Genomic DNA, 13,629 nt, shown 5'->3' with positions numbered 1-13,629 from the left:
GCTCGGGATGACGGGCGGCCGGATGCGCTCTTGGCTGGTCTCCTGCTGCGTGATCAGATGGGACGGGGGGGTGTGGAGATTTGCAATAATAATAATAAAATAATAATAATGATGATAATAATGATGATGATGATGGTGATGTCCCTGTTTTTCTCTGCCCCCTCCCCGGGCGCGGCGCCTGGGCGGCCGCCAGCAGAGGGATCTGTGCTTTGCTTTCTCCCCCCGCCCTGGCCGCTGCTGCCTCGGCGGCGGCAACATCTGCTGGGCTGGAGGAGACAGGGAGCTTGAGCAGACGCACAGATGTAAAAGTGACATCTGCTTGTGACAAAGGAGCGGGAATTAGATTAGGCGGGGAGGCCTTTCTGCGATTAAAAAGAAAAAAAAAAAAAAAAAAAAAAAGAAAGAAAAAAAAGGAAACTACTAGCTGTAGACTGTGTAAGCAGGGGAAGAGGATGTGAAAGGCAGAAATGCTCGTTGGGCAGCTGCTAGGACAGCCGGGGCAGCCCAAGGGTCCTGGGAGCTGAAATAGCCCTCAGAGAAGGCTTTGCTTTTCCCTCCAGAAGCAGAGATGTGGCCGGGTCAAAGCCTTCCGTCATTACGAGTGGAGGACAGCAGGCAGAGATGCCTTCCCACAGCTCCTAACCACGCTCCTGGCATCGGCCGGCCAAAAAGGCCCAGATTTGGATGTTTCTTTCCTTTGTTCCTTGATGGAATAAACATAGGGAGGTTCGTAAAACCAAAAGCTAGAAGGCCTGGCTGTTGCTTGCCTTATGAACTATGCTATTTTGGTCCCATTAAAAAAAAAAAAAAAAAAAAACAACCACTAAAAAAAAAAACCCAGCCCCACAAGACCACAGGCTTAAGTTTGTGCATATTTGGTAAAGCAGAAATGCACAGCAAAGCTGTGCTTGTCCATTCAGCTGCACCCAGGAGAGTCGTTACCTGCATCAACGTATACTGCTTATCAAGACAAAAACCCACCCCACACATTACAAATTATATAGTCTTTGCCTTCTTTTGCAAGCAATGCTTTTCCCAGTTATATAAATATCAATACTGAATATCATGCCTTTTTTTTTCCCCCAAAACCCCATCACTTTTACATCTAGGGATACTTGATGCCACTTGCAGAGCGCCCAGGAGAAATAGTAGGACTGTGTTATATTTAAAATTGTAGAAAAAATGTGCTGTATTGCAAAAATCGCAAGTTACAGAGTGTAACGCGCTGTGCACTGGGGCAGGTTTAGTAATGCCTCTTACAGGGCCTTGCCTCTAAGCTCAATGAAGTTGGTCGAAACCTACTGAACCTTTTAAAGACTATGATTTCAGCAGAGTGTAGATTAGGCCCTTAGTGTTGAATAGCCTGCGGGACCGCAGCTTGCCTGTGCAAGCTGATCCTTAACCTAGTTACAAAGGTATGGAGGGAGAGGGTGACGCTGTTGTCGGGAATGGGGCTGAGGAAGGAGAAGATTGGATCACAGAAATTGAGGGGCCCCTCATAAAATGCATAGAGTAGGATTGGGGGGTGGGGTGGGGGGTGGTGAGAGAGCACAGTGAAAATAGCTTAAAGGAGAATTAAGGAAATGCTGTTGATAGAAAAAAATGTGCTTATTATGGCCAAAAAGTGCCAGTCCATCTGTCTGTCTCCTTGCAAGCACAGAAGCACAGCGCAACGCATCGATGACTCACACATAAAGATCTCTGTCACGTACAATTGCAAATGCATATTTCTGTTGATTAATGAAAAGCACGCTTACGAGTTCAAAAAACTCAAGGTTTTGATATTTGCTGCTATTTTGGTATTTGCATCATAAGGTGATGGTCTGGATACAAACTCCAGCTCTCTGAGGGCCTTGAAACTGCTGGTAGCAGACGAGATTTGCCAAGGGAAGGGTCCTTTTGTATATGCCCTGCTTCTTCTGTTCTTTCTCTGCGCAATCATCACTGGCCACTGTCAGACCTATGGCCTGACCCAATTATGGCAATTTTATGTTTCTATGCCTGTTTGTGTCAATGAATCCAACGAGGTTGAATGAGGCAGTAAGAAAGATGGAAAGGTATGTTCTTCCCACAGTGAAGGATAAGGATGTCTAAGTCAAGAGGTCATAGGAAAGTTAAAAAGGCCTGTTTTCTCAGAATAAGTAGCCAGTGACAGGGTGGCAGGGTTTGGCAATCCTGAATTCCTGCCTGTAAGGATGCACTGTGCCTTCAGGCGAGGTACTTCCAGCTCCTGCACAAGGGATGGGGCTAGCAGAAGGAAATAGTGTTAAGCTGGTTAATCAAAGCTCTCCATGTTGGCTCTTCTGAGGTATACAGCAGCTCCTACAAAAAACTGTAATGTGCCCTGCTCTGCTTGCAGGAGCAACAGGCCAGAGCAATGCTGCCTGCCTTAGAGACCAATGGTAATTAGCCAGTCTTAAATGACGAGCAAGAAAACACCTCATCAAATGGGCTGGGACCTTTTCCTTAGTGATTCCAATTATGGAGAGTTTGCTCAGGTGTAAAGTCAGAGCTCCATTCCCGCTCCCAGTCCCTGGGTACATATCAGATGTTTTTACTGGGGCCACAGCTGGATCACTGCTCTTGGCTGGGGTGTCATCTCTGTGGAGCCAGCCCTGGTCACGTTGCTCTGCAGTTCCTCTGCTTGTTTTGATTGTACCAGCTATATTATTGCTATAAGGCAACTTATCAAAGCTTGGCTGCCTTTGCCCTGCTTGTTTTTAAGTGGCGCTCCAGTTTGCAAACGATTCCTCATGGATGGTCCCAGGCCCCTATGCAAAGCGACATAATACTGGCAGCTGTTCATTTTTAGCCTCCCAGTAAAAATTCTTCAAACCAATCAATCAAATTACTGCCAGTCAGCCTCAGGTGCTAACCTGGGAAGTACACCGATGCCTCCCTGCTGATCAATGGTCTTCTCATTTTATTGCAACCAAAATAAGTTCATAGGCTCCTTGATTGAAACTCAAGTTATATCAGGTCCATCTTTTGCTAAGGGAGTGCAAGAAAGGTGGTGGTGGGACACTGGGACCTCAATGGTCAAACCCAGACCCCCGCTATTAGGATATCAGAAAAGGGGGTGAAAATGCCTGGCGAGTAAAGAGGGAAGGCAGTACAGAAGTCTCCATTTGTTGGAAACAACAGGAGGCAGAGCTGAACTTGCATGAAAAGCAGATGTAAGATGTAAGCTACGTCTTTTTTATGCTGACCACATATCTTCCTTAAGCTGATTATGCTTGATGTGAAGGGGCCTTAAATTAAGGGTAAATTATCTGTTTACATTAATAGAGAATATGAATGGGTAATAGCTTCAGATGAGAACAAGACTGCAGTTTTTACTGAAACCTTTTATGTAATCCCTGCTTGAATCTCTCTCGGAAAATGTGGGTTTATGTGTGTACTCTGGGACCTTGTGCTGTGCCATTAACTAAAATAATTGCCTATATTCAGACAACTGCTGAAAGGATTGGCACTGGGTCAGTTCTTAAAAGTTTATTTGCAATCCGTAAGAAGATTTTTTTCTAATGCATTTATAGGCATTGTTCTAGTTAATACTCATGTAAATAGCACATTAATTGAGTTTTCAGATTCTGTAATTGTATACTGAAATATGCTGATATCTTCAAAAGTAAAGAAAGTGATGTGTGAAGGTAAGAGGATGGTAGGACGTACACTAATACACATTGTGTTTATACACAGCCTATCCAGAGACCCAAACAGGAGATGATAGGGCTCTAACAAACTCGCAGTGTAATTTAAACTACTTTGGATCAGCCATTAGAGTTTGTCCCTTGCTGAGTAGACTCTGGAGTCCAGTGAAGTTTTTACCTGTAGAAGAAGACTGAGAGGGGACCTCATCAATACATACAAATATCTTAAGGATGGAAGTCATGAGGACGGAGACAGACTCTCCTCAGTGGTGTCCAGCGACAGGACAAGGGGCAATGGGCACAAACTGAAGCATAAGAGGTTTCGGTTGAATATGAGGAAAAACTTCTTTACTCTGAGGGTGACGGAGCACTGGAACAGGCTGCCCAGGGGGGTTGTGGAGTCTCCTTCTCCGGAGATATTCAAAGCCCGCCTGGACGAAGTCCTGTGCAACATGCTCTAGGAGAACCTGCTTTAGCAGTGGGGTTGGACTAGATGGTCTCCCGAGGTCCCTTCCAACCCTTGCAATTCTGTGATTCTGTGAATGATGGTGTGGCTGGAGGGTGGGGGCAAGATGCAGTTCCTATGTAATATAAACTCATGGCAGTTACGCTTGCTTTTATCACTTCCAGTATTGCCGGTTTGGTTTAGAAGGCCACTGCTGCTGGAAGGAAGTTATGAAGCCGGATGAGCCTGAAGTTCTTGGTTTTTTTTCCTGCAACGTCAACTCCATCTGAAAGCGTACAGGAAAATGGTGCCTGGAATTGAAGGTGAATGTTGTGACCATATTGACCTGTCCCACTCAGGGACTGGATTCCTCCACCCTTACTTCAGCTTCTTGGTAGTCTTCAACATGAACGGTAGCTTCATTTGGGAAAGAAGGGTCATGAGTCTGGCGGCAGATCCTTCAGCAGTAACCCTGTGATCCAGAAGCAGCGATGGCTCTAGCTGGATTTTGAGGTTGTGAACCATTTTCAGGTCTTGGCAGATGACGGGAAAGAAGCTTGAGGCAAGTGACAGCCTCTAGCTGTTGAGGCAAGTGACAGCCTCTAGCTGCTCCTTGGGTCCCTTGGCTTCTGTGAGGAATGTGGGATGGCTTATTTTGGGATGAATCTGTGACAAATCCACTTTTGGCTAGTTTTTGCTCAGGCCCCATAGATGGTCAGGTGAAATAAAAGCAATTGCATTCTGCATGCTGATTTCAGTGACGCTGAAGTGACTGAGTGTCATCAGCATGTAGCACTCATCCCAGACATGCAGCATTCTCCCCTTCAGTCTTCCCATGCCAGTAAGATCCAGGTCTGCTCCAAGTAAATCAAGGGAGATGTTGCTGTTGTCCTTAGCAGAAACTGTGTTGGCTCTGTGGGTACGTGTCTGTGTACAGATGGGGAAGGGGATCTCCACCTGGATATCTGCAGCCAAGGTGGGTAATCATCCCTGGCCACTGGCTAGATTTCAAGTTGGTAACCACTGGGAAAAATCAATGTAATGGTTTATGCTGAAACTCAGGTACTGTTGAAAATGGGGATTTAGTAGGAAGAAGTACATCAGCAGTGCTGAGAAGATTAAAGGCTATTTGGGTACCATCCTGTATGCCTACCTAGCGGGAAAGAAGCAATGGGGGGGTGGGACCCATACGATTTTGGCACCTGTATGCAAAAATCATCAAAGCAATAACTGTTTCATAATAAATGATGCTATTTACATAATTCAGAGAGGCTCGTAGAAGGCTGTTATTCCAGCAGTCTTTATGTTAGGTCCTAAACAACCATGTTGAGGGTGGGAATGAGATTTTGAGGGCCTCTTGCTCCTAAATGGCATAAGCACTTTTGCTACCAGTGCTCTGCGCTTAGGATACTGAATATGGCTCCAGACAACAAACAGCATCAGAAAGACACTTATATCAAAGAGATAAAGGAAAGAGATTTGGGAGAGCAGTAAGAATAAAAATCTAAGTCTACTAGTAAAATCTAAATTTAAGTTTGGGGACAGGGAGATCTTCATTTTTACCAACAGCTTTTCCTACAGAACAGCTGAATACAGTTTTACTAGTGAAAATAGTTGGATATTGGTATGTATGTATTTCACTCAGAAAACCCCACATGTCAACAGATCACAGAAAAGTCATATTAGTATTGATGTGAAATCAAATGGTCATGCTTGGATCAATACCTTATAATAGTATTATGATGGTTTGGGAATATGAAATGCAAATTAGCAGTGATTGAAATAGCATTCTCATCTTATACTTTAAATAATATATATTCGGTGTTTTGCACATCATTACATCATATGCACACACATCCCCCATACCTACACATGCATATAATGTCTACCTAATAGCGTACCATGACTAATGAATCATGCCATTGGGCAGCTGTGATTTGCCTGTAAGACTGTGAAAATTGTAGAGAAAATGATGAGGCCAAGAGGAATTTGCTTGAAGAAAGCTTTGGTAACTACTGAATGAAGGTCTTTGTATTTGACCCAATGAGAAAATTTGGCAAGATAAAGCAATTATAATCCTGGGATAAGCAGAATTTTTTGTTCCTCCTCATTTTATATAATACACAGGCTTTATATTGCACTGGGATACAAAACATATCTCTCAGGATTACTTCTCTACACCAACCAAAAGAATCATTTAATCATAACGACAAGGCATTCTTTTAAACTCCTAATTATCTGCAGGTTTGATGCTTTCCTTCTTATTTGTTATTCTAATTTAAGATTGCTATTGAATACAGAATCATGGGGCAATGTGTTTTAAAGTATTTGGCCTCAGATTTATCCTTTGGTCTTAATGATTACAAAAGACTTTGCCACCAAGATAACTGCTTCATATTTGAAGGGATATAACCTATGTATTTCATGTTGCTCAGTGTGCTGAACTTGTGCACTGTTTACACTGGGCACAAAGATGCCTTATATTGCTTCTACACAGTGAGCCCAGCGACAAAATGGAAGCACCTTCCACTATGATATATCTCATCTTTTTCAGTGCTCTAGTGGGATGGCAGAAGAAGGTCCAAGAGAAGAGGAAAAGAGGAAGATCCCCAGGTGGTGTTCAGAGCCGAGGTGATCAACAGGAGGAATATGCATCTTTCAGCTGTCAAGGGCTCTGCTGTTGGTGAAATGGAAAAAGAGATGGCAAAAGTCATTCTGAAGAATGAGAAAAAGTTAAGACAGAAGAAATAGATGCAGGAGAGGGCTGTTTGCTCAGATATCTCCTGGAAAAGGTGCATGCAGTGAGAAAGATACAAGGAGGCAGCAGAAGAAGGAACAAAAGACAAGTTGCTAAAGGGATGAAAAATGATGGAAGACGTTGTGATACCTGATGAGGACACCCCACATTCAAAATTGGACTGAGGAGGAAGCATGTGTGAAAAAACAAATTCTCTCTCATATGAGAGCTTAAAACCCAAATGCTCCCTTCTCCCTGTCAATGCTGAAGAAGTTGGGATATTTGCTATGGAAATGGGATGTTGTGCTTAAGTTCATGGTGAGGATATCCACACTTCCCCGGCATGAGCTCTAAACCGATTTCTCCTTTCTGCTCTAGAAATAGCTATACTTTGATAAATGCCTTTTAGGTATACATGCGATATCTGCCTCAGTTGCATGTTTGAGGCATGCTCCCACATTGACAGAGCATCCCCGGCATCTTCTCGAGATCTCCAGCATCCCCCTGGATTGTTGGTTATGCTTGCAATATGTCGGCCCAGTACAGGAAAGTGAGGTTACAGCCAAACATCTCCTTCCTCCCAATTCTTTGGGGGCTGTTAGGGAGGAATCAGAGCCTCACACAAAACAAGTTATTTAGTCCAAACCCACCTTTTTGAGGCACCGTTGGGAAAAGTGCCGTCAATCTCTGCCATTCTCCCGACCGCCGCGGTCTCTGCTGCACCTGGCCACTGTATAGACCACAAGTGGTTGTCTTCATTCTTTTCATGCTTCTACGTAACTGCGCGCTACTGAGCACAGTTGAGAATCGTGTTTGAAAGTGTACAGCTACATGTAAAAGGTTCTTGAATGTTTTCTATAAAGGATAAGAATAAATTGCACTGTATTGTGTTTACATCTTATCAGCTGCTTCTGACTTGATATTATAATGATGGAACTTTTATAATGCAAATAACTGCATGTCAGGGCCACAGAAAATCAATAGCTAGATATTTTAACATCCTGTTTAAAACAAACCAAAATATTTAAGAAAGGTTATGTACCTTTGCCCAGGAACTACTTTTTAAAGCAGGATAAAAATTACTTGTTTTGCTTGCATGCAAGGCAAGTGACTTGGTTAGCTGTTGAAGCATTAACCACATGAAGCATTTTGCTTTCCAGATCTGAGACCCTTTTTTCCTAGCCTTAAAAGAAACCCCGTTTCAAGCGACTTTTTTTCTAGTGAGTAGGCAGAAATCTGGGCTGAAATTGTATACTGCCAGTATTAAACAAACAGATTTTAATATGTCTGTGTCTAATAAATAAACAAGTAGCACCCAGCTCTGCCCAAATCTTAGGGTTTAGTAAACCTGTGTGGTTTTGAAGGGAGAAGAAGAGTTCTGCAGAAAACTGCTAAGTCAGATGCTGCCGGAGGAGGGCTGTGATTTCTTGGATGCATCAATGTACTCTTAGGTAGGAAAGCACACAAAATGAATTTTTTTAATTTAATTTGTGTTTCTTCAAGAATCTTCAACCTATCTAAGCATCCATTTACTTTCATTGCCTTCCATATAATAAGTTCTTGTGACTACTCATCCTTGGATTTAAAGGCGCATGAAATAAAAACTTTTGAAAGCATAGTACTGGAAGTTGCGTGCTCTCAGACATGTGCTGTCCCCCTCCAGTGAGGAGGCAGGATTAGCTTGAGACAGATCAAGAGGGAGCCAGGACTACACTTGTGCCTATGGCCAAAGTGGAACCCTGTCAGTCTGGCTGGTTTGGATCTCAACTGGGTAATCTGTGTCCCCAAGGGACAGCACACGTCGTCCTCACTTTTGCAGACCTTGTGTATGAATTTCTATAGGAATTGTATGGGTGGGATCTCTAAAACAGGGTTCTTTTCTCTGGGGACACAATTTCACTCTTTACAATTGCTATAAGCCAAACAAATGTAACAAATCCTCAAGGGTGATAATACAGACAAGATTTCCCCATTGCTGACAACTGCAGGAGAGCTGTGACTTGATACTACTTTGCCCACGAGCTATGAAATGGCTATTTCCATAATACCATTGCACTAACTGTTCTTCCTGTAAGTTACTACAATGACAATGAATGTCTATAACCCAGGGATAGCCAGTAATGAAGAATAAATAGCTTTTTGATAGAGGGACAGACTGGGGTTACAAACTGCAGCGTCAACGGTTGGAACTGGGCATCATTGATAATACTGCCTAAATTTAATTACTTCATCTTGTGACACACAGTATCCCCCTTGTCTTAGCCTAATTGTTTTCACTTGCTATTGTAGGGAGAATAGTTTGTGCCTGGAAAGGAAAGGTGATTTTGAAGTTATAAAAGAATGTGAATTAGTTGTCTGTTATTTATAGCAGAGTATAAATACAGCAGACCATATAGCGTCTTTCGGTTATTTGAAGCATTCACGACATAATCACTGTATTCCCTGAGCTTACTTCCAAAGGAGATTGCCCAACAGTTGCGTTAAAGAATCTAACAGCAGAGCCAGAAAAGAAGTCTAATTGTTAGTTATGTTAGAAGATGAATATGATCATGTGTAGTTTTAAACCATGAACTCCTAACCGTGCTGTGAAGCCATGAGAAGAGAAAGCCTAGACTAGTTCGTAAAAGCCACTTGACACCCAGCAGAGGAAAGCAAACAGCATGTTCTGTACTAACTATGGAAGAAAGTAATTATATCCAACAAAAAACCAGAAAGTAATGTTATGAATCTTTGTGAGGAATTGATTTATCCCATCAGACGTTTTTTCTTAAATATTTTTCGTACATTTTTATTCAAAATAGGGCCACTATGGGGTTTAGGTAAACAAATGTATTTTACTTCATTTTCTCTTTTCTTTTACTAGACTAATTTTATTTTCAGAAAAAGATATGTCGAATTTATCTTATGTTAGTTTTAACATTAGGATATCGTCTGGGGATTTATGTAAGAGATAAATTTATGAATAGGTGGTGTCTATTTCCATTTTAAATTCTCCTCGCTTCCCGTTGTTGCCGTCATTGTTGTCATTATCATGGCATCTGTAAGGCTGCAGAACGTGACATTTTAAAGATACGTTTGCTAGTGGCTTTTTCAATTCCTGTTTAACTAAAATGTTTCCTACTTCATTCAACTACCCTTACAATTTACATTAGACAACACTCCATCAATAAAACCATCAAAATGATCTACTACATTGTAGACAAAAGTTATTGTGTCAAGTTGACACTAATCAGTTAATTCCAGTAAACCTTCAGATAAACAAAAGCTTGTTGTCTATTACTGATGTGTGTGATTAGCCCCCTGTATGTCCTATAGCTATGCACATCTATAGAGATGTATCTGGCAGACACTTGGCCTGAGGGCTCTATATGTAAACCAGGACAGGATCTATAGTTAATGATGTTGACCCTGACTCCCTCAACAGAGATTGGATTCAGTCCTCATAATATCCCGACAGCTGATATGTATACTGTGCTAATAATATTATCAATTACTTATGCTACTGTGATTCCCAGTGTTTAAAGCTGATAAAAGGTTCTTTCACGTTTCTTTTTTCTACAGCCCTGCTATCCTACTGATCGTGTGTTAGTTGGATATTTTTCATTCTAAAGCCCGTTTATTTCAGAACTGCAGCCAAGGTAGCGGGTAATATTTGAAACTAGGGTTCCCCATGTCCTACCTTCTGGGTAACACAGTAGTTTTTCATTTTGTTTTTCTCTTTCCTGTTTCCTCTATCCCAGAGAAGATGGACTGAGTATTTCTCTATAGCTTCTGTGACTTTAGCCTAGAAGGTCTGTAGAAGCAGCTAGTCATCTGAGAGGTCTCTAGTTGTATGTGTTCAACTGGAGAAGCTTCAGAAGTCTGAAAGCCAGCCCTGTGTGCCATCGCTTTCAACCGGGGCAGTCAAAAACCGGTGGTCTGAAGTCTGTAGATACTTCCAAAAGCTCAGCCATAATAATGCAAACGCTGGTCCTTCTGACCATCTCTGTCACTGCAGGGCACTTCTGCCTTGCCCAGCATGTCAGATGGGTAGTGAAGGTCAGTGTACAGTGAAGATCAGAGATTTTGGCCATGTTTAAGCCTGGGCGCACCCCTGCCTATGCTATAAACAACATGATGTAGCTCTCAAGATACCTTTTGCAGTAATAATAATTTTTTTTTTTTTTTTTGTGCTAGAGCAAGCAAGGTGAGCACATGGGGCTTTAATCACTACCGTGAATTTTATACACTGTGTGCGTGTGCACAGCAAAGCCTCCAGATTGTGCCTTCCCTGGGGCAGGGACCTACCCTTCTCTATGCTTGCAAAGCATTAAGTACACAGGCTAGACTTACCCAGAGAGCAGATAGTTACAGCATGAAGGAAGGCTTTATGCCTCGGCAAAGCCTTTCTCTACCCTGCTCTGCTTGCTCATACGGAAGCTGGGCTTCTGGCTTTCAGCCCCCATGAAGTGTCCTGCTCAGCACGGGGCGGGAGCTGCAAGCAGCCCGGGTCTTCCTCCGAGCAGCCGGACAGCGAGGTTGAACTGCACTTCCATGTACTGAGCAGCTCCGGTTGAAATGATGACAGGGACCACTGTTAAAAATTAAATTCTGCCTTATTTTTTGTGCAGTTCTTGTGAGTCACATTCGCGAATAGTAGCGAGAGATTTAATGATCGCATATTTTTTATCTTATTTCACTTCGGTCGATGCCAATTTTTTTCTGTTACTGTCGACTTAGAGCTCAAAGTAATTTAGTAATTGATTCTAAGCACGGCAGCTCGCCAATGGCAGCTCTCCATTCAGGGGAATATCTTTGCTAATTTTATCCATCAGAATGAGATTACCATGCTAATCTCTCCCAGCCCTAGTACCTTGGTCAGTTGGGACACACTGATGCAAATGATGTTATTAAACACAAACCCTTCACCCAAGACAGGAGAAAAATGAAAGCAGGAGAGATGAGCAAATCAGAATCTGTTACAAGGATTTCTAAGGCTGAGCTGGCATTGTCTGCGTGTGTCCTCTCCATCACCCCCGAGCTCTCGCGCATCCAGCACTCCCATTTTTGAAACAATTTATGGTTGCTTGCTTGTTTATCTCCTTTTTTTTTTTTCTCCTCAGAAGGATTTGGCTACCCTTACACATTCATAGCTTGTAAGGTGTAGCAGCCACGGCTGTTACAAGAGAAGCTTTTTTTCTCTGCAACAGTCTATTTGCAGCCTGTATCTATTAGTAAGGTCTATCAGCATTTCAAATCTCTTTTCTCTCAGGTTAGAAAGGATGCCCTGCATGTGGCTGCTCTGAGTGACAATGCTGTAATCCCCTTTATCTTAATCATGGGTGCTTTTGAGAGGACCCCTCTGTTCTTGGCCATTCAGGAGAAAAGAAGCCTTCAGTTAAGGTTTTTCATCTGCTGCTTTTTCTGCTACGGAGCCCTGTTTTGGAGTATGTCCATCAGCTTGGTAACTCCGTCTTGTAACGGATGGAGATCTCTGGCACGAGTCCTGCAAAGCACTAAAGCATATGCTTAACTTGCAGGGGCCACGCAGAGCTCTGGCTGTAACTCCCTCCACTCGGCATAATGGGATCTGCTGATAACTGGGCCTTGTCTAGCTCTGCCGGGTTTCAGATCCACTTTCAATCAATAAGAAGCCTTTTAAAATTAGGCCAGATTTGACCCTGAAAAGCAGTTTTGGCCCATCTGTAATTTAGATCAGTTCCATCAGAAGTGCAGACTGTTTGGCAGATGCTGCTGAAAAAAGTAGCATAGAAAGACCAGCGTCTATTTTTACAATGCATTTCACGAATTCTTGGTGTTCCATGATATATTAATAATTATTTGTTTTTCTTCGGGAAAGAAAAGAGAACATTTCTCCAAGTCATGGCTCACACGATCCAGGAGCTACAAGGATCTCATTTGTTCTTCTGAAGCCCCTAAACTTTGTGCTTAGGTAATTAAAAAGCCAAATTTCAGAACTTCTCTCTTGCCCTAACACATCATCTCATGACAAGAGCCACCATGAATGACAGAAAGTAATTGGTTTCATTGCATTAACATTTTTATTGTAAAACCACAACAGAACCATGTATAATATGTTTGTTTGTTTTCCACCATTTGTTTTATTTAATTCTATTTTCTTTTTATTTTGTTTAAGTTATTATTTTTTTTCTTTTGTAATCAGCTTAAAAAAAAAGTCAAAATGAAGATATGCTTTCAGAAGATCAAAAAATAGAAGTTATACCTACCTGGATAAGAAATTAAACTAGTCTAAATAAATGTACTGTATGTATTTTCTGGGTTGTGTTTGAACAGAAAAATCTCAGATCTCAAAATACTCGATTCAAAGATTAAAAATGCAAACTGTGGTTGCCTCCAGAAGAGTAACACTCCCAAGGATGATTATCCAAAAGTTTAAATTCTCAAGGGCAAATTAGGAGAAGCTTTTGTGGGCAGTGCATGTTGCCGTCTACTTTTATCAAGCCAATATTTTTGATAGACATATATATTGCGTTGGCAGTTTAGAGAGTTCACCAAACACCCCAGTTCTTGAGAAAAGCTCCGATCTGGAAATTTACTTAGAATTGCGGTTTTCGATGCGGCGGAGCTGGAGGTCAGCAGCGCTGCGACACAGCCGCCCCCGAATGTCAGCGGGAAGGTGAGCAAGAGGTGCTCTGCCTGCTGCTGAAACGCTCCTCTTCCTCACAAGCCCCATGAAGAGGGCGTCATTTGTAGACAAACATTGTCCGATGCCTGACCTAATTCTCATTATCTTGTTATTTATGGGTGATCATTAAATCTTTTTTGAGCTTAAAGAT

Source organism: Egretta garzetta, unplaced genomic scaffold (assembly GCF_000687185.1).
Source record: "Egretta garzetta isolate BGI_Z169 unplaced genomic scaffold, ASM68718v1 scaffold256, whole genome shotgun sequence".
Classification (NCBI taxonomy): domain Eukaryota; kingdom Metazoa; phylum Chordata; class Aves; order Pelecaniformes; family Ardeidae; genus Egretta; species Egretta garzetta.
This window is presented reverse-complemented; position numbering follows the sequence as displayed.